This window comes from Symsagittifera roscoffensis, chromosome 6 (genome assembly GCF_963678635.1).
Source record: "Symsagittifera roscoffensis chromosome 6, txSymRosc1.1, whole genome shotgun sequence".
NCBI classification, from domain to species: domain Eukaryota; kingdom Metazoa; phylum Xenacoelomorpha; order Acoela; family Convolutidae; genus Symsagittifera; species Symsagittifera roscoffensis.
In genome coordinates, this window is record NC_087067.1 from 36,108,694 (window position 1) to 36,135,919 (window position 27,226).

The 27,226-nt window shown below is 33.8% G+C and overlaps 1 protein-coding gene and 3 non-coding genes across 4 annotated transcripts in view; 1 reads left to right on the plus strand and 3 right to left on the minus strand.

Annotated features, from left to right (window-relative positions):
• Window positions 1-27,226, plus strand: part of LOC134848707 (histone-lysine N-methyltransferase SETDB2-like) — a 185,020-nt gene that overhangs the window by 97,680 nt on the left and 60,114 nt on the right. The window lies entirely within an intron of this gene.
• On the minus strand, window positions 8,037-8,108 carry Trnav-aac (transfer RNA valine (anticodon AAC)). Its single transcript has one exon. It is a non-coding gene; the product is annotated as a tRNA-Val (tRNA).
• On the minus strand, window positions 12,945-13,016 carry Trnav-aac (transfer RNA valine (anticodon AAC)). Its single transcript has one exon. It is a non-coding gene; the product is annotated as a tRNA-Val (tRNA).
• Trnav-aac (transfer RNA valine (anticodon AAC)) lies at window positions 14,310-14,381 on the minus strand. Its single transcript has one exon. It is a non-coding gene; the product is annotated as a tRNA-Val (tRNA).

A 27,226-nucleotide genomic window follows, 5' to 3' on the forward strand; every position in this document is an offset into this window, starting at 1 on the left:
GTAGGTTTCATGAAGATCCGAGGTTGAATTGTAAAAATAAGTTACAAAGCTTCGAAATGAGTGGCATTTTGTTTTTGATTAAAAAATTGTTAATTGTCCTTGCATGAGGTTGTAAGTCCAGGGAGAAAAACCAAGCAAAGCTATTTTCAACTAATAACAAGGCTGACCTTAGTAAGTTTTGCGCTATGTTTTTTACTAAGAACTGTTGTTAGTTTAGTTGTAGAAGAACAGCTTTTATTTTTTTGCTTAATTTTTCGATTGTTGCCCTATTACGCTCAAAAAAAACTGTTTGAATTGTAAAAATAGGTTTACAAGCTTCGAACTGAGTTTCATTTTTTATGTGATAAACTAAATTGTTAATTGTCCTTGCATGAAGTTGTTGTTCGAGGGAGAGAAATTATGTTTTGACATTTCTGTTGAGAAGTAAAAGTATGTTTTTTAACAAAATTTTCATCAAAAGGTTTCAAGTGATTGTTTGAAGCTTGTTGTGTCAAAGAAGACATTGATTAGTTTTGTGTTTTTGACTCGACTAGTGGAAACAAACCGGAGAAGTTGTGTATTGGTGAAAAATGAGTCCACGCAGGCTTCAACTGGGGATTTTCTGCGTGATTGGCAGATGCGATAACCACTACTCCTTGGCACCTATAGAATTGCAAACTTTTAAAGACTCGGAATCAGTGGTCAAATGGCACTTGTTAGGAGTTTGCATAATCGCAACTTTGTTTGCTATAGAAAAAGTGGTTTTCACCAAGATCGGAGGTTGAGTTGTAAAAATAGGTTTCAAATCTTCGAAATGGGTGGATTTTTGTTTTTGATTGAAAAAATTGTTAATCGTCTTTGCATGAGGTTGTTGGTCCAGGGAGAGAAATTATGTTTTGATATTTCTGTGGAGAAGGAAAAGTATGTTCTTGAAAACAAGTTTTGCTCAAAAAGTTTCAAGTGATTTTTGAAGCTTCTTGTGTCAAAGAAGATATTGATTGGTTTTGTGTTTTTGACTCGATTAGTGAAAACTAACGGAGAAATCGTATAATGGTAAAAAAATAATTCCGCACAGGCTTGTACTGGGAGCCTCCTGCGTGATTCGCAGATGCGATAAACACTACTCCTTGGCACCTATAGGATTCGAAAGTTATAAAGATACGGAATCGGTGGTCAAATGGCATGTGTTAGGAGTTTGCATCATCGCAACTCTAATTGCTATAGAAAAGTGGGTTTATCGAGATGCGAGGTTTCAAAATTTTTGTTCTCTTTAACTCCATGAATACTTCTTGTGAGTTCTTTTCAAGGCCGAGAAAAAGTTAGGTATACTTTTCAATCAGGTCATTGTGCTGAACCTACATTTGTTTTCTGACGTTTTTTAATGCAAATTTTGGAGCGCCACTTTCTAAAAAGCACTCAACTTCGATGTTCAGACAATCTAATCCATTTTCAACTAATTGCAGGTTTGACCTTAGTAAACCTTACTCTAAGTTTTTTTAGTTAAAATTGTTCGTTTACTAGAACGTATGTTGTTAGTTTAGTTGTAGAAGAATACCTTTTTGATTTTTTGCTTAAATTTTTTGACCGTTGCCCTCTCACACTTGAACAAACAATTTGATATTTAGTAATAGGTTTAAAAGCTTAGAACTGAGTATCAGTTCGCATTTGAAGAAGTGAATTGTTGATTGTCATGTCTTGAGGTTGTTGGCTCAGGGAGAAAATTTATGTTTTGATATTTCTGTGGAGAAGGAAAAGTATGTTTTTAAAAAAAATTTGCTGAAAAGGTTTCAAGTAACTGTTTGAAGCTTCTTGTGTCAAAAAAGATATTAATTGGTTTCTAAGCATAGAGTTTGCTGTTTTCAGTTGATTTTTTTCAGACCAAAATCACCATCTAAACGCAAAATCTCGGAAAAAGTGTGGGCAGGTTCTGTCTAGTCTGAAGTTGAGTTCAATTCATCTTCTTTAAAGAGTTTCGGAGTTTTCAGAAAGAATTCAAGACTAATCCTGCCTTAAGAAAGATTCAAAGATCTAGAAAGTTCTTGTCTAAAACATAGAGCTCAATGGTTGCTCTGAATAATTTTTGACCGTTGTGATCTAAGCCTCCTTAAACGTTGTGCTCGATAGAAAATTTAAAAAATTGCGAAAAAATTCAGGTTTTCTGAGCTAGCTATTCAAGCTAAGAAACTTTGAAATATTTCCATTTATTTCATAGACTGAATCGGTTCGCGAAAAAGTTTAAAGTTTTCTAAGCAAGCTTTTAAAGCTATGAATTTTAGTTTTTTTATGCTGAACAGTGAATTAGTTTTTTTATGCTGCTTTATTAGTGACTAATTTTAGTAAAATTACAAGCGCTGGTTGAGCAGATGTGAGAACTTGATACTCCTAATCTCCAAATTGATATTCAAAAAAAACACCTGTTTTAGCCTGTTTAGAATTTTTTTCTATGCGTTTCCCTCGCTTGTGCTTGCAAAGCGCAGCCTCGTCTATGTGTTATTTTTTGGGATAGTTTTATCAAGGACACAAATTTCTGGGACACAAGTTTCTATGCACCACTTAAAAGACATGTCTGCAGAATTCAGATGCGAGCGAGCACAGATTTCAGTGATCAGTTATGACACTTATATTTCCTTTAGTTCACTTACTTTTTTAGTTAAATGACGCTCCAAATTGCTGTTTTCTGAGTACTAGCTGTTCAAGAGTTTCAATAATTACAAGGTTGATCTTGCGCTACGGTATGTTTTTTCAGTAAAAACTGTTCCTTTAGTAGAACGTATGTTGTTAGTTTAGTTATAGAAGAATATCTTTGTTTCGCTTATTTTTTTGATCGTTGCCCTATCACGCTTGAACAAACTGTTTGAATCGTAAAAATAGGTTTATAAGCTTCGAACTGACTGTCATCTTGCATTTGATAAAGTAAATTGTTAATTGTCATTGCATAAAGTTGTTGGTCCAGGGAGAGAAATTATGTTTTGTTATTTCTGTGGAGAAGGAAAAATATGATTCTTAACAAAATTTTGCTCAAAAGGTTTCAAGTGGTTGTTTTAAGCTTCTTTTGTCAAAGAAGATATTAGGTGGTTTTGTGTTTTTGACTCGACTAGTGAAAACAAACAGAGTAATCGTATAGCGGTAAAAAAAGATTCCACACAGGCTCGTATCGTATTGGAGGCCTCGTGCGTGATTCGCAGATGCGATAACCACTACTCCTTGGCACCTATAGGATTCCAAACTTTTAAAGATTCGGAATCAGTGGTCAAATAGCATGTGTTCGGAGTTTGCATCATCGCAACTCTAATCGCTAAAAAAATGGGTTAATCGAGATCCCAGGTTTCCAAATTTAGTTCTCTTGTACTCCATGAATACTCCTTATAAGTTTTTTTTCGCGGCAGAGAGGAAGGTAGGTATCTATTTCGATCAGGCCTAGAGTTGTTTTCGGACGTTTTTCAAGGCAAAATTGGGAGCGTCACTTTAAATAAAACACTCGACTTCGATGTTCAAACAACTTAAGCCATTTTTTAACTAGATAAAAGGTTGGCCTTGGTAAATCTATCGCTATGGTTTTTTTAAATAAAAACTGTTCGATTAGTAGAACGTATGTTGTAAGATTAGTTATAGAAAAATATCTTTTTTTACTCACTTTTTTCGATTGTTGCGCTATCACGCTTGAGAAAATTGTTTGAATTGTAGGAATAGGTTTATAAGTTTGGAACTGAGTGTCATTTTGTATTTGATCAAGTTAATTGTTAATTATCATTGCATGAAGTTGTTGGTCCAGGTAGAGAAATAATGTTTTGATATTTCTGTGGAGAAGGAAAACTGTTTTTTTAACAAACTTTTGCTCAAAAGGTTTCAAGTGTTTGTTTGGGGCTTTTTGTGTCAAAGAAGATATTGATTGCTTTTGTGTTTTTGGCTCGACTAGTGAAAGCAAACAGAGAAATCGTATAATGGCAAAAAAGGTTGCACACAGGCATGAGTGGGGCCTCCTGCATGATTTGCAGATGCGATAACCACTACCCCTTGGCAACTATAGTATTGCAAAGTTATAAAGATTGGGAATCAGTGGTCAATTGGCATGTATTAGGAGTTTGCATCATCGCAACTCTTATTGCTAAAAAAAGGGTTTATCGAGATGCGAGGTTTTAGTATTTAGTTCTCTTGAACTCCGTGGATACTCCTGATAAGTTTTTCTTCAAGGCAGAGAGAAAGGTAGGTATCTATTTCAATCAGGCCTAGAATTGTTTTCTGACGTTTTTCAATGCAAAATTTCGAGCGTCACTTTAAATAAAACACTCGACTTCGATGTTCAAATAACCTAAGCTATTTTTAACGAGTTAATAGGTTGACTTTAGTAAATCTTACGCTAGGTTTTTTTTTAGTAAAAACTGTTCGATCAGTAGAACGTATGTTGTTAATTTAGTTGTAATAGAATAACTTTTTACTTTTATTGCTTATTTTTTTTGATCGCTGCCTTCTCACGCTTAAGCTAACAATTTGAAATGAAATATTATATTTAAAAGCTTAGAATTGAGTATCATTTCGCATTTGAATAAATGAATTGTTAATTGTCATTTCATGAGGTTGTTGGCTCAGGGAATGGTAAGTTTCGAACTGAGTGTAATTTTGCATTTGATGAAGTAAATTGTTAATTGTCATTGCATGCATGAAGTTGTTGGTCCAGGGAGAGAACTCACGCTTTGATACTTCTGTGGAGAAGGAAAAGTTTGTTTATTAACAAAACTTTGATCAAAAGGTTTCAAGTGTTTGTTTGGAGCTTCATGTGTCAAAGAAGATATTGATTGCTTTTGTGTTTTGACTGGACTATGGAAAAAAAACGTAGAAATTGTCAAACGGTAAAAAAAAAATGATACCACCCAGGCTTGAACTGGGGATCTCTGCGTGTTAGGCAGATGTTATAACCACAACACCATGGCACCTATGAAAATGCAAAGATTTTAAGATTTGGAAAGTGGCATTTGTTAGGAGTTTTCATCATCGCAATTTTGTTTACTATAGAAAAAGTAGGTTTCATAAAGATCCGAGGTTGAATTGTAACAATAAGTTTCAAAGCATCGAAATGAGCGGCATTTTGTTTTTGATAAAAATAATTGTTAATTGCCCTTGCATGAGGTTATTGGTCTGGAGAGAAAAAACAGGGAAAGCTATTTTCAACTAATTACAAGACTTCTTAGTAACTCTTGCGCTCTTTAGAAAGAACTGTTTGTTTAGTAGAACGTATGTTTTTAGTTTAGTTGTAGAAGAATATCTTTTTCTTTCGCTTATTTTTTGATCGTTGCCCTATCACGCTTGAACAAACTGTTTGAATTGTAAAAATAGGTTTATAAGCTTCGAACTGACTGTCATTTTGCATTTGATAAAGTAAATTGTTAATTGTCATTGCATAAAGTTGTTGGTCCAGGGAGAGAAATTATGTTTTGTTATTTCTGTGGAGAAGAAAAAATATGTTTCTTAACAAAATTTTGCTCAAAAGGTTTCAAGTGTTTGTTTGGAGCTTCATGTGTCAAAGAAGATATTGATTGCTTTTGTGTTTTGACTGGACTATGGAAAAAAAACGTAGAAATTGTCAAACGGTAAAAAAAAAATGATACCACCCAGGCTTGAACTGGGGATCTCTGCGTGTTAGGCAGATGTTATAACCACAACACCATGGCACCTATGAAAATGCAAAGATTTTAAGATTTGGAAAGTGGCATTTGTTAGGAGTTTTCATCATCGCAATTTTGTTTACTATAGAAAAAGTAGGTTTCATAAAGATCCGAGGTTGAATTGTAACAATAAGTTTCAAAGCATCGAAATGAGCGGCATTTTGTTTTTGATAAAAATAATTGTTAATTGCCCTTGCATGAGGTTATTGGTCTGGAGAGAAAAAACAGGGAAAGCTATTTTCAACTAATTACAAGACTTCTTAGTAACTCTTGCGCTCTTTAGAAAGAACTGTTTGTTTAGTAGAACGTATGTTTTTAGTTTAGTTGTAGAAGAATATCTTTTTCTTTCGCTTATTTTTTGATCGTTGCCCTATCACGCTTGAACAAACTGTTTGAATCGTAAAAATAGGTTTATAAGCTTCGAACTGACTGTCATTTTGCATTTGATAAAGTAAATTGTTAATTGTCATTGCATAAAGTTGTTGGTCCAGGGAGAGAAATTATGTTTTGTTATTTCTGTGGAGAAGAAAAAATATGTTTCTTAACAAAATTTTGCTCAAAAGGTTTCAAGTGGTTGTTTGAAGCTTCTTTTGTCAAAGAAGATATTAGGTGGTTTTGTGTTTTTGACTCGACTAGTGAAAACAAACAGAGTAATCGTATAACGGTAAAAAAAGATTCCACACAGGCTCGTATCGTATTGGAGGCCTCGTGCGTGATTCGCAGATGCGATAACCACTACTCCTTGGCACCTATAGGATTCCAAACTTTTGAAGATTCGGAATCAGTGGTCAAATAGCATGTGTTCGGAGTTTGCATCATCGCAACTCTAATTGCTAAAAAAAATGGGTTAAACGAGATCCCAGGTTTCCAAATTTAGTTCTCTTGTACTCCATGAAAACTCCTTATAAGTTTTTTTCGCGGCAGAGAGGAAGGTAGGTATCTATTTCGATCAGGCCTAGAGTTGTTTTCGGACGTTTTTCAATGCAAAATTGGGAGCGTCACTTTAAATAAAACACTCGACTTCGATGTTCAAACAACTTAAGCCATTTTTTAACTAGATAAAAGGTTGACCTTGGTAAATCTATCGCTATGGTTTTTTTAAATAAAAACTGTTCGATTAGTAGAACGTATGTTGTTAGATTAGTTATCGAAAAATATCTTTTTTTTACTCACTTTTTTCGATCGTTGCGCTATCACGCTTGAGAAAATTGTTTGAATTGTAGGAATAGGTTTATAAGCTTGAAACTGAATGTCATTTTGTATTTGATCAAGTTAATTGTTAATTATCATTGCATGAAGTTGTTGGTCCAGGTAGAGAAATAATGTTTTGATATTTCTGTGGAGAAGGAAAAATATTTTTTAAACAAAATTTTGCTCAAAAGGTTTCAAGTGTTTGTTTGGAGCTTTTTGTGTCAAAGAAGATATTGATTGCTTTTGTGTTTTTGGCTCGACTAGTAAAAGCAAACAGAGAAATCGTATAATGGCAAAAAAAGGTTCCACACAGGCATGAGTGGGGCCTCCTGCATGATTTGCAGATGCGATAACCACTACCCCTTGGCAACTATAGTATTGCAAAGTTATAAAGATTGGGAATCAGTGGTCAATTGGCATGTATTAGGAGTTTGCATCATCGCAACTCTTATTGCTAAAAAAAGGGTTTATCGAGATGCGAGGTTTTAGTATTTAGTTCTCTTGAACTCCGTGGATACTCCTGATAAGTTTTTCTTCAAGGCAGAGAGAAAGGTAGGTATCTATTAGAATCAGGCCTAGAATTGTTTTCTGACGTTTTTCAATGCAAAGTTTCGAGCGTCACTTTAAATAAAACACTCGACTTCGATGTTCAAATAACCTAAGCTATTTTTAACGAGTTAAAAGGTTGACTTTAGTAAATCTTACGCTAGGTTTTTTTTAGTAAAAAATGTTCGATCAGTAGAACGTATGTTGTTAATTTAGTTGTAATAGAATAACTTTTTACTTTTATTGCTTATTTTTTTTGATCGCTGCCTTCTCACGCTTAAGCTAACAATTTGAAATGAAATATTATATTTAAAAGCTTAGAATTGAGTATCATTTCGCATTTGAATAAATGAATTGTTAATTGTCATTTCATGAGGTTGTTGGCTCAGGGAATGGTAAGTTTCGAACTGAGTGTAATTTTGCATTTGATGAAGTAAATTGTTAATTGTCATTGCATGCATGAAGTTGTTGGTCCAGGGAGAGAACTCACGCTTTGATACTTCTGTGGAGAAGGAAAAGTTTGTTTATTAACAAAACTTTGATCAAAAGGTTTCAAGTGTTTGTTTGGAGCTTCATGTGTCAAAGAAGATATTGATTGCTTTTGTGTTTTGACTGGACTATGGAAAAAAACGTAGAAATTGTCAAACGGTAAAAAAAAAATGATACCACCCAGGCTTGAACTGGGGATCTCTGCGTGTTAGGCAGATGTTATAACCACTACACCATGGCACCTATGAAAATGCAAAGATTTTAAGATTTGGAAAGTGGCGTTTGTTAGGAGTTTTCATCATCGCAATTTTGTTTACTATAGAAAAAGTAGGTTTCATAAAGATCCGAGGTTGAATTGTAACAATAAGTTTCAAAGCATCGAAATGAGCGGCATTTTGTTTTTGATAAAAATAATTGTTAATTGCCCTTGCATGAGGTTATTGGTCTGGAGAGAAAAAACAGGGAAAGCTATTTTCAACTAATTACAAGACTTCTTAGTAACTCTTGCGCTCTTTAGAAAGAACTGTTTGTTTAGTAGAACGTATGTTTTTAGTTTAGTTGTAGAAGAATATCTTTTTCTTTCGCTTATTTTTTTGATCGTTGCCCTATCACGCTTGAACAAACTGTTTGAATCGTAAAAATAGGTTTATAAGCTTCGAACTGACTGTCATTTTGCATTTGATAAAGTAAATTGTTAATTTTCCTTGCATAAAGTTGTTGGTCCAGGGAGAGAAATTATGTTTTGTTATTTCTGTGGAGAAGAAAAAATATGTTTCTTAACAAAATTTTGCTCAAAAGGTTTCAAGTGGTTGTTTGAAGCTTCTTTTGTCAAAGAAGATATTAGGTGGTTTTGTGTTTTTGACTCGACTAGTGAAAACAAACAGAGTAATCGTATAACGGTAAAAAAAGATTCCACACAGGCTCGTATCGTATTGGAGGCCTCGTGCGTGATTCGCAGATGCAATAACCACTACTCCTTGGCACCTATAGGATTCCAAACTTTTGAAGATTCGGAATCAGTGGTCAAATAGCATGTGTTCGGAGTTTGCATCATCGCAACTCTAATCGCTAAAAAAATTGGGTTAATCGAGATCCCAGGTTTCCAAATTTAGTTCTCTTGTACTCCATGAAAACTCCTTATAAGTTTTTTTCGCGGCAGAGAGGAAGGTAGGTATCTATTTCGATCAGGCCTAGAGTTGTTTTCGGACGTTTTTCAATGCAAAATTGGGAGCGTCACTTTAAATAAAACACTCGACTTCGATGTTCAAACAACTTAAGCCATTTTTTAACTAGATAAAAGGTTGACCTTGGTAAATCTATCGCTATGGTTTTTTTAAATAAAAACTGTTCGATTAGTAGAACGTATGTTGTTAGATTAGTTATCGAAAATTATCTTTTTTTTACTCACTTTTTTCGATCGTTGCGCTATCACGCTTGAGAAAATTGTTTGAATTGTAGGAATAGGTTTATAAGCTTGAAACTGAATGTCATTTTGTATTTGATCAAGTTAATTGTTAATTATCATTGCATGGAGTTGTTGGTCCAGGTAGAGAAATAATGTTTTGATATTTCTGTGGAGAAGGAAAACTATTTTTTTAACAAAATTTTGCTCAAAAGGTTTCAAGTGTTTGTTTGGAGCTTTTTGTGTCAAAGAAGATATTGATTGCTTTTGTGTTTTTGGCTCGACTAGTAAAAGCAAACAGAGAAATCGTATAATGGCAAAAAAAGGTTGCACACAGGCATGAGTGGGGCCTCCTGCATGATTTGCAGATGCGATAACCACTACCCCTTGGCAACTATAGTATTGCAAAGTTATAAAGATTGGGAATCAGTGGTCAATTGGCATGTATAAGGAGTTTGCATCATCGCAACTCTTATTGCTAAAAAAAGGGTTTATCGAGATGCGAGGTTTTAGTATTTAGTTCTCTTGAACTCCGTGGATACTCCTTATAAGTTTTTCTTCAAGGCAGAGAGAAAGGTAGGTATCTATTTCAATCAGGCCTAGAATTGTTTTCTGACGTTTTTCAATGCAAAATTTCGAGCGTCACTTTAAATAAAACACTCGACTTCGATGTTCAAATAACCTAAGCTATTTTTTAACGAGTTAAAAGGTTGACTTTAGTAAATCTTACGCTAGGTTTTTTTTAGTAAAAACTGTTCGATCAGTAGAACGTATGTTGTTAATTTAGTTGTAATAGAATTACTTTTTACTTTTTTTGCTTATTTTTTTTGATCGCTGCCTTCTCACGCTTAAGCTAACAATTTGAAATGAAATATTAGATTTAAAAGCTTAGAATTGAGTATCATTTCGCATTTGAATAAATGAATTGTTAATTGTCATTTCATGAGGTTGTTGGCTCAGGGAGAAAACTTATGTTTTGATAATTCTGTGGAGAAGGAAAAGTATGTTTTAATAAAAAATTGCTCAAAAGGTTTCAAGTGGTTGTTTGAAGCTTCTTCTGTCAAAAAAGATATTGATTGTTTTCTGAGTATAGAGTTTGCTGTTTTCAGTTGATTCTTTTCAGGCCAAAATCACCATCTAAACGAAAAATGTTGGAAAAACCGTGGGCAGGTTCTGTCTAGTCTAAAGTTCATTCCAATTCATCTTCTTTAAAGAATTTCGGAGTTTTCAGAAAGAATTCAAGAATAATCCTGCCTTAAGAAAGATTCAAAGTTCTAGAAAGTTCTTGCCTAAAACATAGAGCTCAATGGTTGCTCTGAATAATTTTTGAATGTTCTGATCTAAGCCTTCTGAAACGTTGTGCTCGATAGAAAAATTGAAAAATTGCGAAAAGTTTCAGGTTTTCTGAGATAGTTATTCAAACTAAGAAACTTTAAAATATTTCCATTTTTTTCATAGACTGAATCGCTTCGCAAAAAAGTTTAAAGTTTTCTAAGCAAGCTTTTAAAGCTATGAAACTTTGAATAGCTTGAAATATTTCAAGTTGCATTGTCTGAATCGATCCGCGAAAAGTTCGTTTTTCTGAACTTGAGGGAAATCCATTCTTGAAAATTGTACCGTTTTTTGGACGTTTCATCAATATTCTCGAAAACTACAAGCTATATCTGATTTTAACTTATCAATTTTAACATGAGAGCGTTGAAATTCACCCTGCATTAGAGGCTATTCCCATACTTCAGCAGTAGAGTTGTTTTAATAGGTTTTGGAATTGGTAAATTTTCGATTTTTTGATTTCTTTTTGGAACCTTTCTCATTTTTTTTTGAAAACTAACAAAATAAATCTGAGTTAAAGCGTTCAATTGAAAGAGCCAGTAGCAGTTTTCTCTTCTAAATAAGCAGCCAATCTCCTGCTTAAGCAAAGTAATTATTAGGGTTTCGCATAAGTGACTGTGGATCAGATGGGAGGACGCGAGAGATTCTCCTAATATTCTGGTCGGAGATTCAAATTCGGAACAGTGAATTAGTTTTTTTATGCTGATTTATTGGTGACTAATTTTAGTAAAAATACAAGCATTGGTTGAGCAGATGTGAGAAATTGATACTCCTAATCTCCGAATTGATATTCAAAAATGCCTGTTTTAGCCTGTTTAGAATTTTTTTGTATGCGTTTCCCTCGCTTGTGTTTGTAAAGCGCAGCCTCGCCTATGTGTTATCTTTTGGGATAGTTTTATCAAGAACACAAATTTTTGGGACAGAAGTTTGTATGCACCACTTAAAAGACGTTTCTGCAGAATCCAGATGCGAGCGAGCACAGATTTCAGTGATCAGTTATGACATTTACATCTCCTTTAGTTCGCTTACATTTTTAGTTAAATGACGCTCCAAATTGCTGTTTTCTGAGTATTAGCTGTTGCAGAGATTCAATAATTACAAGGTTGATCTTAGTAAACCTTGCGCTACGGTATGTTTTTTCAGTAAAAACTGCTCGTTTAATAGAACGTATGTTTTTAGTTTAGTAATAGACGAATATCTTTTAGTTTTTACTCACTTTTTTTGATTGTTGCCCTGTCACGCTTGAACAAACCGTTTGAATTGTAAAAATTGAATGGTAAGTTTCGAACTGAGTGTAATTTTGCATTTGATGAAGTAAATTGTTAATTGTCATTGCATGCATGAAGTTGTTGGTCCAGGGAGAGAACTCACGCTTTGATACTTCTGTGGAGAAGGAAAAGTTGGTTTATTAACAAAACCTTGATCAAAAGGTTTCAAGTGATTGTTTGAAGCTTCTTCTGTCACAGAAGATATTGATTGGTTTTGTGTTTTTGACTCGACTAGTGAAAACAAACGGAGTAATCGTATAGCAGTTTAAAAAAATGATTCCACGCAGGCTTGTATTGGAGGCCTCCTGCATGATTTGCAGATGCGATAACCACTACTCCTTGGCTCCTATAGGATTGCAAAGTTTTAAAGATTCGAAATCAGTGGTCAAAAAGCATGTGTTAGGAGTTCGCATCATCGCAACTCTAATTGCTAAAAAATTGGGTTAATCGAGATCCGACGTTTCAATATTTAGTTCTCTTGAACTCAGTGAATATTCCTTATTAGTTTTTCTTCACGGCAGAGAGAAAGGTAGGTATCTTTTTCAATCAGGCCTAGAATCGTTTTCGGACGTTTTTCAATGCAAAATTGGGAGCGTCACTTTCAATAAAACACTCGACTTCGATGTTCAAACAACCTAAGCTATTTTTAACTAGATAAAAGGTTGACCTTGGTAAATCTATCATTATGGTTTTTTAAATAAAAACTGGTAGATTAATAAAACGTATGTTGTTAGTTAAGTTATAGAAAAATATCTTATATTTTTTACTCACTTTTTCTGATCTTGTGCTATCACGCTTGAACAAACTGTTTGAATTGTAGGAATAGGTTTATAAGCTCAAACTGAGTGTCATTTTGTATTTGATCAAGTTAATTGTTAATTGTCATTGCATGAAGTTGTTGGTCCAGGTAGAGAAAATATGTTTTGATATTTCTGTGGAGAATGAAAACTATGTTTTTAACAAAACTTCAAGTGTTTGTTTGGAGCTTCATGTGTCAAAGAAGATATTGATTGCTTTTGTGTTTTGACTGGACTATGAAAAAAAAACGTAGAAATTGTCAAACGGTAAAAAAAAAAATGATACCACCCAGGCTTGAACTGGGGATCTCTGCGTGTTAGGCAGATGTTATAACCACTACACCATGGCACCTATGAAAATGCAAAGATTTTAAGATTTGGAAAGTGGCATTTGTTAGGAGTTTTCATCATCGCAATTTTGTTTACTATAGAAAAAGTAGGTTTCATAAAGATCCGAGGTTGAATTGTAACAATAAGTTTCAAAGCATCGAAATGAGCGGCATTTTGTTTTTGATAAAAATAATTGTTAATTGCCCTTGCATGAGGTTATTGGTCTGGAGAGAAAAAACAGCGAAAGCTATTTTCAACTAATTACAAGACTTCTTAGTAACTCTTGCGCTCTTTAGAAAGAACTGTTTGTTTAGTAGAACGTATGTTGTTAGTTTAGTTGTAGAAGAATATCTTTTTCTTTCGCTTATTTTTTTGATCGTTGCCCTATCACGCTTGAACAAACTGCTTGAATTGAAAAAATAGGTTTATAAGCTTCGAAGTGACTGTCATTTTTTATTTGATAAAGTAAATTGTTATTTGTCATTGCATGAAATTGTTGGTCCACGGAGAGAAATTATGTTTTTTTAAGTAAAAACTGTTCGATCAGTAGAACGTATGTTGTTAGTTTAGTTGTGGAAGAATATCTTTTTTTGCTTAGTTTTTCGATCGTTTTCCGATTAAGCTTGAACAAATTATTTGAAATGTGGAAAATGAAAAATCAGTTTTTCAAAAAAATTTTGCTCAAAAGGTTTCAAGTGATTGTTTGAATCTTCTTGTGTCAATAAAATTCTGATTGGTTTTGTGTTTTTAACTCGACTAGTGAAAACAAACGGAGAAATCGTAAAACGGTAAAAAATGCTTCCACTCAGGATTGTACTGGTGGTCTCCTGCGTGACTCGCAGACGCGATAATCACTACTCCTTGGCACCTATAGGATTGCATAGTTATAAAGATTCGGAATCAGTGGTCAAATGGCATGTGGTAGGAGTTTGCATCACCGCAGCTCTAGTTGCTAAAAAAAGAGTTTATCGAGATGCGAGGTTTTAGTATTTAGTTCTCTTGAACTCCGTGGATACTCCTTATAAGTTTTCTTCAAGGCAGAGAGAAAGGTAGGTATATATTTCAATCAGGCCTAGAATTGTTTTCTGACGTTTTTCAATGCAAAAATTCGAGCGTCACTTTTAATAAAACACACAATTTCGATGTTCAATCAACCTAAGCTATTTTTTAACGAGCTAAAAGTTGACCTTTGTAAATCTTGCGCTAGGTTTTTTTTAGTAAAAGCTGTTCGATCACTAGAAGAAGGTATCGATTGCTTTTGTGTTTTGACTGGACTATGGAAAAAAACGAAGAAATTGTCACACGGTAAAAAAACTGATGCCACCCAGGCTTGAACTGGGTATCTCTGCGTGTTAGGCAGATGTGATAACCACTGCACCATGGCACCTTTGTGATTACATAGATTTAAGACTAGGAATCAGCGGTCAAGTGGTGTTTTTTAGGAGTTAGCATAATCGCAACTTTGTTAGCTATGGAAAAAGGGGGTTTTTATCATGATCTGAAGTTGAATTGTAAAAATAGGTTTCAAAGCTGCTTCGAAATGAGTAGCATTTTGTTTTTGAACTTTGCTCAAAAGGTTTCAAGTGTTTGTTTGGAGCTTCTTGTCAGGGAAAGAAGCTATTTTCAACTATTTACAAGACTGCTTAGTTACTCTTGCGCTCTTTAGAAAGAACTGTTTGTTTAGTAGAACGTATGTTATTAGTTTAGTTGTGGAAAAATATCTTTTTTTGCTTAGTTTTTCGATCGTTGCCCTATTAAGCTTGAACAATTTGTTTGAAATGTAAAATTAGGTTTATAGGCTTCGAACTGAGTGTCATTTTGCATTTGTTAAAGTAAATTATTTATTGTCTTTGCATGAAGTTGATGTTCGAGGGAATGAAATTATGATTTGATTTTTCTATGGAGAAGTAAAAGTTTGTGTCTTAACAAAGTTTTGCTCAAAAGGTTGCAAGTGATTGTTTCAAGCTTATCATATTTTTTTGCTTATTTTTTTTGATCGTTGCCTTCTCACGCTTAAGCAAATAGTTTGAAAGGTAATATTATATTTAAAAGCTTAGTACTGAGTATCATTTCGCATATGAAGAAATCAATAATAATTGTCATTTCTTGAGGTTGTTGGTTCAGGGAGAAAAATTGTGTGTTCTAATTTTTGTGAACACCGAAAATGTTTTCTTCTTACAAAAAATGATCAAAAGGTTTTAATTGATTGTTTAAAGCTTCTTGTGTCAAAAAAGTTTTGATTGGTTTTGTGTTTTTGAATGGACTAGTGAAAAAAAAGCAGACATTGTCAAACGGTAAAAAACTGATGCCACCCGTTTTGCACTCGGGACCTTCTGCCTGTTAGGAAGATATGATAACCACTACACCATGGCACCTATAAGATTGCATAGATTTTAAGATTCGAAAACAGTGTTCAAATGGCATGTGTTAGCGGTTTGCATCATCGCAACTCTAAATGCTTTAAATAAAGTGGGTTTATCGAGATTTGAGGTTTTAATTTTGGGGTTCTTGTACTCAGTGAATACTCCTGATAAATTTGTCTTGAAGGCAGAGAGAAAGGTAGATAGCTCTTGCAATCAGGCCATTAAGATCAACCTAGAATTGTTTTCTGACGTTTTTCAATGCAAAATTGGGAGCGCCACTTTCTATAAAACTCTCGGCTTCGATGTTCGAATAACCTAAGCTATTTTTTAACTAACTACAAGGTTGACCTTAGTAACTCTTTCGCCAGGTTTTTTTTTGTAAAAAATGTTCGATTAGTAGAACGTATGTTGTTAGTTTAGTTGCAGTAGAATATTTTTTTAATTTTTTTGCTCAATTTTTTGATCGTTGCCCTGTCACGCTTAAACAAACCATTTGAAATGTAATATTAGATTTAAAAGCTTAGAACTGAGTATGATTTCGCATTTGATGATGTGAATTGGTAAATTATGTTTCATGAGGTTGTTGGTTCATGGAGAATAATTGTGTTATGTTATTTTTGTGAAGACCGTTTTTTTATATTTCTTTAAGGATCATCAAACGGTTTTAATTGATTGTTTTAAGCTTCTTGTGTCAAAAAAAGTTTTGATTGGTTTTGTGTTTTTGACTAGACTAGTGAAAAAATCGCAGACATTGTCAAACGGTATGAAACTGATTCCAGTGAGGCTTGAACTACGGACCTTCTGCTTGTTAGGCTGATGTGATAACCACTAGACCATGGCACCTGTTAGATTGCATAGATTTTAAGACGGAATCAGTGGTCAAAAGGCATTTTTTTGAAGTTTTTATCATCGAAATTTTGTTTGCTATACAAAAAAGAGGTTTCATCAAGATCCGAGGTTGAATTGTAAAAATAAATTTCAAAGCTTCGAAATGAGTGGCATTTTAATTTTGATAAAAAAACTGCTAATTGTCCTTGCATGAGGTTGTAGGTCCAGGGAGAAAAACCAGGGAAATCTATTTTCAACTAATTACAAGGCTGACCTTATTAAATTTCGCGCTTTATTTTTTACTAAGAACTGTTTGTTTTGTGGAACGTATGTTGTTAGTTTAGTTGTAGAAAAATATTTTTTATTTTTTCCCTTAATTTTTCGATTGTTGCCCTATTACGCTTGAACAAACTGTTTAAATTGTAAAAATAGGTTTATAAGCTTCGAACTGATTGTCATTTGGCAAGTGATAAAGGAAATTGTTAATTGCCATTGCATGAAGTTGTTGTTCGAGGGAATGAAATTATGATTTGATTTTTCTATGGAGAAGTAAAAGTTTGTGTCTTAACAAAGTTTTGCTCAAAAGGTTGCAAGTGATTGTTTCAAGCTTATCATATTTTTTTGCTTATTTTTTTTGATCGTTGCCTTCTCACGCTTAAGCAAATAGTTTGAAAGGTAATATTATATTTAAAAGCTTAGTACTGAGTATCATTTCGCATATGAAGAAATGAATAATAATTGTCATTTCTTGAGGTTGTTGGTTCAGGGAGAAAAATTGTGTGTTCTAATTTTTGTGAACACCGAAAATGTTTTCTTCTTACAAAAAATGATCAAAAGGTTTTAATTGATTGTTTAAAGCTTCTTGTGTCAAAAAAGTTTTGATTGGTTTTGTGTTTTTGAATGGACTAGTGAAAAAAAAGCAGACATTGTCAAACGGTAAAAAACTGATGCCACCCGTTTTGCACTCGGGACCTTCTGCCTGTTAGGAAGATATGATAACCACTACACCATGGCACCTATAAGATTGCATAGATTTTAAGATTCGAAAACAGTGTTCAAATGGCATGTGTTAGCGGTTTGCATCATCGCAACTCTAAATGCTTTAAATAAAGTGGGTTTATCGAGATTTGAGGTTTTAATTTTGGGGTTCTTGTACTCAGTGAATACTCCTGATAAATTTGTCTTGAAGGCAGAGAGAAAGGTAGATAGCTCTTGCAATCAGGCCATTAAGATCAACCTAGAATTGTTTTCTGACGTTTTTCAATGCAAAATTGGGAGCGCCACTTTCTATAAAACTCTCGGCTTCGATGTTCGAATAACCTAAGCTATTTTTTAACTAACTACAAGGTTGACCTTAGTAACTCTTTCGCCAGGTTTTTTTTTGTAAAAAATGTTCGATTAGTAGAACGTATGTTGTTAGTTTAGTTGCAGTAGAAAATTTTTTTAATTTTTTTGCTCATTTTTTGATCGTTGCCCTGTCACGCTTAAACAAATCATTTGAAATGTAATATTAGATTTAAAAGCTTAGAACTGAGTATGATTTCGCATTTGATGATGTGAATTGGTAAATTATGTTTCATGAGGTTGTTGGTTCATGGAGAATAATTGTGTTATGTTATTTTTGTGATGACCGTTTTTTTATATTTCTTTAAGGATCATCAAAAGGTTTTAATTGATTGTTTTAAGCTTCTTGTGTCAAAAAAAGTTTTGATTGGTTTTGTGTTTTTGACTAGACTAGTGAAAAAATCGCAGACATTGTCAAACGGTATGAAACTGATTCCAGTGAGGCTTGAACTACGGACCTTCTGCTTTTTAGGCTGATGTGATAACCACTAGACCATGGCACCTGTTAGATTGCATAGATTTTAAGACGGAATCAGTGGTCAAAAGGCATTTTTTTGAAGTTTTTATTATCGAAATTTTGTTTGCTATACAAAAAAGAGGTTTCATCAAGATCCGAGGTTGAATTGTAAAAATAAATTTCAAAGCTTCGAAATGAGTGGCATTTTAATTTTGATAAATAAACTGCTAATTGTCCTTGCATGAGGTTGTAGGTCCAGGGAGAAAAACCAGGGAAATCTATTTTCAACTAATTACAAGGCTGACCTTATTAAATTTCGCGCTTTATTTTTTACTAAGAACTGTTTGTTTTGTGGAACGTATGTTGTTAGTTTAGTTGTAGAAAAATATTTTTTATTTTTATCCCTTAGTTTTTCGATTGTTGCCCTATTACGCTTGAACAAACTGTTTAAATTGTAAAAATAGGTTTATAAGCTTCGAACTGATTGTCATTTGGCATGTGATAATGGGAAATTGTTAATTGCCATTGCATGAAGTTGTTGTTCGAGGGAGAGTAATTATGTTTTGATAATTCTGTGGAGAAGTAAAAGTATTTTTTTAACAAAAATTTGCTCAAAGTGTTTCAAGTGATTGTTTGAAGCGTCTTGTGTCAAAGAAGACATTGATTGAATTTGTGTTTTTGACTCGACTAGTGAAAAAAAACGGAGAAATCGTGTAACGGTGAAAAATGAATCCACACAGGCTTCAACTGGGGATTTTCTGCGTGATTGGCAGATGCGATAACCACTACTCCTTGACACCTATACGATTGCATAGATTTTAAGATTCGGAATCAGTGTTCAAATGGCATGTGTTAGCAGTTTGCATCATCGCAACTCTAAATGCTTTAAATTAAGTGGGTTTATCGAGATTTGAGGTTTTAATATTGGGGTCTCTTGTACTCAGTGAATACTGCTGGTAAGTTATTATTGAAGGCAGAGAGAAAGGTAGGTAGCTCTTGCAATCAGTCCATTGTGATCAACCTAGAATTGTTTTCTGACGTTTTTCAATGCAAAATTGGGAGCGCCACTTTCTATAAAACTCTCGGCTTCGATGTTCGAATAACCTAAGCTATTTTTTAACTAACTACAAGGTTGACCTTAGTAACTCTTTCGCCAGGTTTTTTTTGTAAAAAATGTTCGATTAGTAGAACGTAAGTTGTTAGTTTAGCTGCAGTAGAATATTTTTTCAATTTTTTTGCTCATTTTTTTGATCGTTGCCCTGTCACGCTTAAACAAACCATTTGAAATGTAATATTAGATTTAAAAGCTTAGAACTGAGTATGATTTTGCATTTGATGATGTGAATTGATAAATTATGTTTCACGAGGTTGTTGGTTCATGGAGAAAAATTGTGTTATGTTATTTTTGTGAAGACCGTTTTTTTATATTTCTTTAAGGATCATCAAAAATTTTTAATTGATTGTTTAAAGCTTCTTGTGTCAAAAAAGTTTTTGATTGGTTTCGTGTTTTTGACTAGACCAGTGAAAAAATCGCAGACATTGTCAAACGGTATGAAACTGATTCCAGGGAGGCTTGAACTACGGACCTTATGCTTGTTAGGCTGATGTGATAACCACTAGACCATGGCACCTGTTAGATTGCATAGATTTTAAGACGGAATCAGTGGTCAAAAGGCAATTTTTTGGAGTTTTTATCATCGAAATTTTGTTTGCTATAGAAAAAAGAGGTTTCATCAAAATCCGAGGTTGAATTGTAAAAATATATTTCAAAGCTTCGAAATGAGTGGCATTTTAATTTTGATAAAAAAAACTGCTAATTGTCCTTGCATGAGGTTGTAGGTCCAGGGAGAAAAACCAGGGAAATCTATTTTCAACTAATTACAAGGCTGACCTTATTAAATTTCGCGCTTTATTTTTTACTAAGAACTGTTTGTTTTGTGGAACGTATGTTGTTAGTTTAGTTGTAGAAAAATATTTTTTATTTTTCCCTTAATTTTTCGATTGTTGCCCTATTACGCTTGAACAAACTGTTTAAATTGTAAAAATAGGTTTATAAGCTTCGAACTGATTGTCATTTTGCATGTGATAAAGGAAATTGTTAATTGCCATTGCATGAAGTTGTTGTTCGAGGGAGAGTATTTATGTTTTGATATTTCTGTGGAGAAGTAAAAGTATTTTTTTAACAAAAATTTGCTCAAAGTGTTTCAAGTGATTGTTTGAAGCTTCTTGTGTCAAAGAAGACATTGATTGAATTTGTGTTTTTGACTCGACTAGTGAAAAAAAACGGAGAAATCGTGTAACGGTGAAAAATGAATCCACACAGGCTTCAACTGGGGATTTTCTGCGTGATTGGCAGATGCGATAACCACTACTCCTTGACACCTATACGATTGCATAGATTTTAAGATTCGGAATCAGTGTTCAAATGGCATGTGTTAGCAGTTTGCATCATCGCAACTCTAAATGCTTTAAATTAAGTGGGTTTATCGAGATTTGAGGTTTTAATATTGGGGTCTCTTGTACTCAGTGAATACTCCTGATAAGTTATTATTCAAGGCAGAGAGAAAGGTAGGTAGCTCTTGCAATCAGTCTATTGTGATCAACCTAGAATTGTTTTCTGACGTTTTTTCAATGCAAAATTGGGAGCGCCACTTTCTATAAAACTCTCGGCTTCGATGTTCGAATAACCTTAGCTATTTTTTAACTAACTACAAGGTTGACCTTAGTAACTCTTTCGCCAGGTTTTTTTTGTAAAAAATGTTCGATTAGTAGAACGTATGTTGTTAGTTTAGTTGCAGTAGAAAATTTTTTTAATTTTTTTGCTCATTTTTTGATCGTTGCCCTGTCACGCTTAAACAAATCATTTGAAATGTAATATTAGATTTAAAAGCTTAGAACTGAGTATGATTTCGCATTTGATGATGTGAATTGGTAAATTATGTTTCATGAGGTTGTTGGTTTATGGAGAAAAATTGTGTTATGTTAATTTTGTGAAGACCGTTTTTTTTATATTTCTTTAAGGATGATCAAAAGGTTTTAATTGATTGTTTAAAGCTTCTTGTGTTAAAAAAAAGTTTTGATTGGTTTTGTGTTTTTGACTAGACTAGTGAAAAAATCGCAGTCATTGTCAAACGGTATGAAACTGATTTCCGCCAGGCTTGAACTACGGACCTTCAGCTTGTTAGGCTGATGTGATAACCACTAGACCATGGCACCTGTTAGATTGCATAGATTTTAAGACGGAATGAGTGGTCAAGTGGCATGTGTTTGGAGTTTTTATCATCGCAATCTTGTTTGCTATAGAAAAAAGAGGTTTCAACAAGATCCGAGGTTGAATTGTAAAAATAAGTTTCAAAGCTTCGAAATGAGTGGCATTTTGTTTTTGATAAAAAAACTGTTAATTGTCCTTGCATGAGGTTGTAGGTCCAAGGAGAAAAACCAGGGAAATCTTTTTTCAACTAATTACAAGGCTGACCTTATTAAATTTCGCGCTATATTTTTTACTAAGAACTGTTTGTTTTGTGGAACGTATGTTGTAGGTTTAGTTGTAGAAGAATATTTTTTATTTTTTTTGCTTATTTTTTTGATTGTTGCCCTATTCCGCTTGAACAAACTGTTTATATTGTAAAAATAGGTTTATAAACTTCGAGCTGATTGTCATTTTGCATGTGATAAAGGAAATTGTTAATTGCCATTGCATGAAGTTGTTGTTAGAGGGAGAGTAATTATGTTTTGATATTTCTGTGGAGAAGTAAAAGTATTTCTTAAACAAAAGTTTGCTCAAAGTGTTTCAAGTGATTGTTTGAAGCTTCTTGTGGCAAAGAAGACATTGATTGATTTTGTGTTTTTGACTCGACTAGTGAAAACAAACGGAGAAATCGTATAACTGTGAAAAATGATTCCACACAGGCTTCAACTGGGGATTTTCTGCGTGATTGGCTGATGCGATAACCACTACTCCTTGACACCTATACATTGCAAACTTTTAAAGATTCGGAATCAGTGGTCAAATGGCATGTGTTGGGCGTTCGCATCATCGCAACTCTAATTGCTATAGAAAAAGTGGGTTTTTCGAAATCGGAGGTTTTAATATTTGGTTCTCTTGAACTCCGTGAATACTTCTCATACGATTCTCTTCAAGGCGGAGAGAAAGGTAGGTCTCTATTCCAATCAGGCCATTGTGATCAACCTAGAAATGTTTTTTGACGTTTTCAATACAAAATAGGGAGCGCCACTTTCTATAAAACGCTCGACTTCGATTTTCAAACAACCTACGCTATTTTTTAAATAACCACAAGGCAGACCTTAGTAAATCTTGCACCAGATTATTTTGGTAAAAACTGTTCGATTAGTAGAAAGTGTGTTGTTAGTTTAGTTGTAGTAGAAAATCTTTTAGTTTTTTTGCCTAATTTTTTATGATCGTTGCCCTCTCACACTTAAGCTAACAATTTGAAAAGAAATATTATATTTAAAAGCTTAGAACTGAGTATCATTTCGCATTTGAATATGAGCGGCCTTTTGGTTTTTGATTGAAAAAACTGCTAATTGTCCTCGCATGAGGTTGTTGGTCCAGGGAGAGAAATTATGTTTTGATATTTCTGTGGCTAAGGAAAAGTATCTTCTTTAAAAAAAAATTTGCTCAAAAGGTTTCAAGTGATCGTTTGAAGCTTCTTGTGTCAAAGAAGCTATTGATTGGTTTTGTGGTTTTGACTCGACTAGTGAAAACTAACGGAGAAATCGTATAACGGTAAAAAATGATTCCACACAGGCTTGTACTGGGGGCCTCCTGCGTGATTTATAGATGCGATAACCACTACTCCTTGGCAACTATAGTATCGCAAAGTTATAAGGATTGAGAATCAGTTGTCAAATGGCATGTGTTACGAGTTTGCATCATCGCAACTGTAATTGCTATAGAAAAAGTGGGTTTATCGACATCCGAGGTTTTAAGATTGGGTTCTCTTGAACTCCGTGAATACTCCTTATAAGTTTTTCTTCAAAGCAGAGAGAAAGGTAGGTAGCTATTGCAATCAGGCCATCGTGATCAACCTAGAATGGTTTTCTGACATTTTTCAATGCAAAATTTGAACCGCCACTTTCTAGAAAACATTCGACTTCGATGTTCAAACAACCCAAACTATTTTGTAATTAACTACAAGGTTGACCTTAGTAAATCTTGCGCTGGATTTTTTTTGGTAAAACTTTTCGATAAGGAGAAAGTGTGTTGTTAGTTTAAATGTAGTAGAAAATCTTTTAAAATTTTGCTTAATTTTTATGATCGTTGCCCTCTCACACTTGAAAAAACAATTTGAAATGTAATATTAGGTTCAAAAGCTTAGAACTGAGAATCATTTTGGATTTAAAAAAGTGAATTGTTAATTGTTAGTTCATGAGATTGTTGGTTGAAGGAGTAACTGAAACACAAATTGTATATGTTATTTTTGTGTAGACGGAAAATTTTTTTTTTGAGAAGATGATCAAAAGGTTTGATTGATTGTTTAAAGCTTCTTGTGTCAAAGAAGATTTTGATTAGTTTTTTGTTTTTGACTGCACTAGTGAAAAAACGCAGAAATTGTCCAACGGTAACAAGTTGATGCCACCCAGGCTTGAACAGGGGACCTTCTCCCTGTTAGGCTGATGTGACAACCTCTACACCATGGCACCTATGCGGTTGTATAGATTTAAGATTCGGAATCAGTGGTCAAGTGGCATTTGTTTGGAGTTCGCAAAATTGCAACTTTGTTTGCAATAGAAAACGTGGTTGTTACCAAGATCCGAGGTTGAGTTGTAAAAGTAGGTTTCAAAGCTTCAAAATGAGTGGCATTTTGTTTTTGATTGAAAAAACTGTTAATTGTCCTCGCATGAGGTTGTTGGTCCAGGAATTCTTCGATCGTTGCCCTATTAAGCTTGAACAAATTTATTGAAATGTGGAGTATGAAAAATCAGTTTTTCAAAAAAGTTTGATCAAAAGGTTTCAAGTGATTGTTTGAATCTTCTTGTGTCAAAAAAACTCTGATTGGTTTTGTGTTTTTAATTCGACTAGTGAAAACAAACGGAGAAATCGTAAAACGGTAAAAAAAAAACGCTTCCACTCAGGATTGTACTGGTGGTCTCCTGTGTGACTCGCAGACGCAATAACCACTACTCCTTGGCACCTATAGGATTCGAAAGTTATAAAGATACGGAATCAGTGGCCAAATGGCATGTGTTAAGAGTTTGCATCATCGCAACTCTAAATGCTATAGAAAAAGTGGGTTTATCGAGATCCCAGGTTTCAATATTTGATTTTCTTGAACTCCATGAACACTTCTTACAAGTTCTCTTCAAAGCCGAGAAAAAGATAGGTATACTTTTCAATCAGGCCATTGTGTTCAACCTACAATTGTTTTCTGACGTTTTTCAATGCAAATTTTGAAACGCCACTTCGATGTTCAAACAACCTACGCTTTTTTCCACTGATTACAAGGTTGACCGTAAGGAGCTCACTTTGATATAACTATGTCTGTGATCGACTGGGTGTTTTTTGGCACAATTTTTGATTAACTAAGAAAAGCCAAAATGACCCATTTTTGCGGTAAAATTTTGGGACCGATTTTCGTAAGGCAAATTACACCATATTAATTCTGCTAAAGTTTTAAGCAAGTTGTCTTCATAAGTTTTCACCTAAACTCAACCCAATTTGAGAAAAACGCGTTTCAAATTTGAAGTTTAGCTCGTTTTTTCCGGTTAATTTAAATCAGCACTGTATAGATCGAATCAGTCCGCATTAAATTCAAGTTTTTCATAAGCAAGCTATCGAAATATGAAAAATTTAAGTAATTGAAGTGGTTTCTTAGACCAAAACTTTTTTGCGAATAACTAGTTTTTCTAAGCGAGCTAATCGACCGATGAACTTCGAAATAGTCCAAAATTTTTCTTAATTTACCAAACCCTTTTGTAAAATTAGAAAATTTCCTATTCAAGCTATTCAAGCTTTTAAACGTTGAAATTTTTCAAGTTTTTTACAGAGTGAACCATTTTTCGAAAAAGTTTCGTGTTTTTAAGCAAGCTATTTAGGCTATGAAACTTTGAAATACGTCAATGTTGTTTTTTAGAACGAAATATTTCGCAATAAGTCCAAATTGTTTTTAAGCAGGCTACTGAAGCTATGAAAAGTTGAAATATTTGAAGTTGTTTGTTAGACCGTAACGTTTTGCGAATAGTTAAATTTTTTTTGGGTTGCTTGTGATTAGAAAAAATTGTTTTGCCGAAAATTGGAGTTTTCCTATGCAAGCTAGTCGAGCTATGAAATTTTGAAATATTTCAAGTTTTTTCAAGGAATGAACCGTGAATGGCAAAGTTTAATTAAGCTTAATTTTTCAATTTTTTTACTTTAGTTTTTTCAAGTAAGCTAGTCCAGCTAAGAAACTTCGCAGAATACGGAAAAATCGTATAATGGTGAAAAATGATTCCACACAGGCTTCAACTGGGGATTTTCTGCATGATTGGCAGATGCAAGAACCACTACTTTTTGGCACCTATAGGATTGCTAATTGCTAAGTTATAAAAATTCGGAATCAGTGGATAAATGGCATGTGTTAGGAGCTTGCATCATCGCAACTCTAATTGCTGTAGAAAAGTGGGTTTATCGAGATCCGAGGTTTCAAAATTTTTGTTCTCTTTATCTCCATGAATACTTCTTATGAGTTTTTTTCAAGGCCGAGAAAAAGGTAGGTATACTTTTCAATCAGGCCATTGTGTTCAACCTACAATTGTTTTCTGACGTTTTTCAATGCAAATTTTGGAGCGCCACTTCCTAAAAAGCACTCGACTTCGATGTTCAAACAACCTACGCTTTTTTCCACTGATTACAAGGTTTACCGTAAGGAGCTCACTTTGATATAACTATGTCTGTGATCGACTCGGTGTTTTTTGGCATAATTTTTGATTAACTAAGAAAAGCCAAAATGACCCATTTTTGCGGTAAAATTTTGGGACCGATTTTCGTAAGGCAAATTACACCATATTAATTCTGCTAATGTTTTAAGCAAGTTGTCTTCTTAAGTTTTCACCTAAACTCAACCCAGTTTGAGAAAAACGCGTTTCAAATTTGAAATTTAGCTCGTTTTGTCCGGTTAATTTAAATCAGCACTGTATAGATCGAATCAGTCCGCATTAAATTCAAGTTTTTCATAAGCAAGCTATCGAACTATGAAAAATTTAAGTAATTGAAGTGGTTTCTTAGACCAAAACTTTTTTGCGAATAACTAGTTTTTCTGAGCGAGCTAATCGACCGATGAACTTCAAAATAGTCCAAAATTTTTCTTAATCTACCAAACCCTTTTGTAAAATTAGAAAATTTCCTATTCAAGCTATTTAAGCTTTTAAACGTTGAAGTTTTTCAAGTTACTTTACAGAGTGAACCATTTTTTGAAAAAGTTTTGTGTTTTTAAGCAAGCTATTTAGGCTATGAAACTTTCAAATACGTCAATATTGTTTTTTAGAACGAAATATTTCTCAAAAAGTCCAAATTGTTTTTAAGCAGGCTACTGAAGCTATCAAAAATTGAAATATTTGAAGTTGTTTCTTAGACCGAAACGTTTTGCGAATAGTTAAATTTTTTTTGGGTTGCTTGTGATTAGAAAAACTTGTTTTGTGAAAAATTGGAGTTTTCCTATGCAAGCTAGTCGAGCTATGAAATTTTGAAATGTTTCAAGTTTTTTCAAGGAATGAACTGTGAATGGCAAAGTTTAATTAAGCTTACTTTTTCAATTTTTTTACTTTAGTTTTTTCAAGTAAGCTAGTCCAGCTAAGAAACTTCGGAGAATACGGAAAAATCGTATAATGGTGAAAAATGATTCCACACAGGCTTCAACTGGGGATTTTCTGCATGATTGGCAGATGCAAGAACCACTACTCTTTGGCACCTATAAGATTGCTAAGTTATAAAAATTCGGAATCAGTGGATAAATGGCATGTGTTAGGAGCTTGCATCATCGCAATTCTAACTGCTGTAGAAAAAGTGGGTTTATTGAGATCCGAGGTTTCAAAATTTTTGTTCTCTTTAACTCCTTCTTATATATACTTCTTATGAGTTTTTTTCAAGGCCGAGAAAAAGGTAGGTATACTTTTCAATCAGGCCATTGTGCTCCACCTAAAATTGTTTTGTGACGTTTTTCAATGCAAAAATAGGACCGCCACTTTCTAGAAAACTTGGCATTTGTAAGGAGTTCGCAAAATTGCAACTTTTTTTGCTATAGA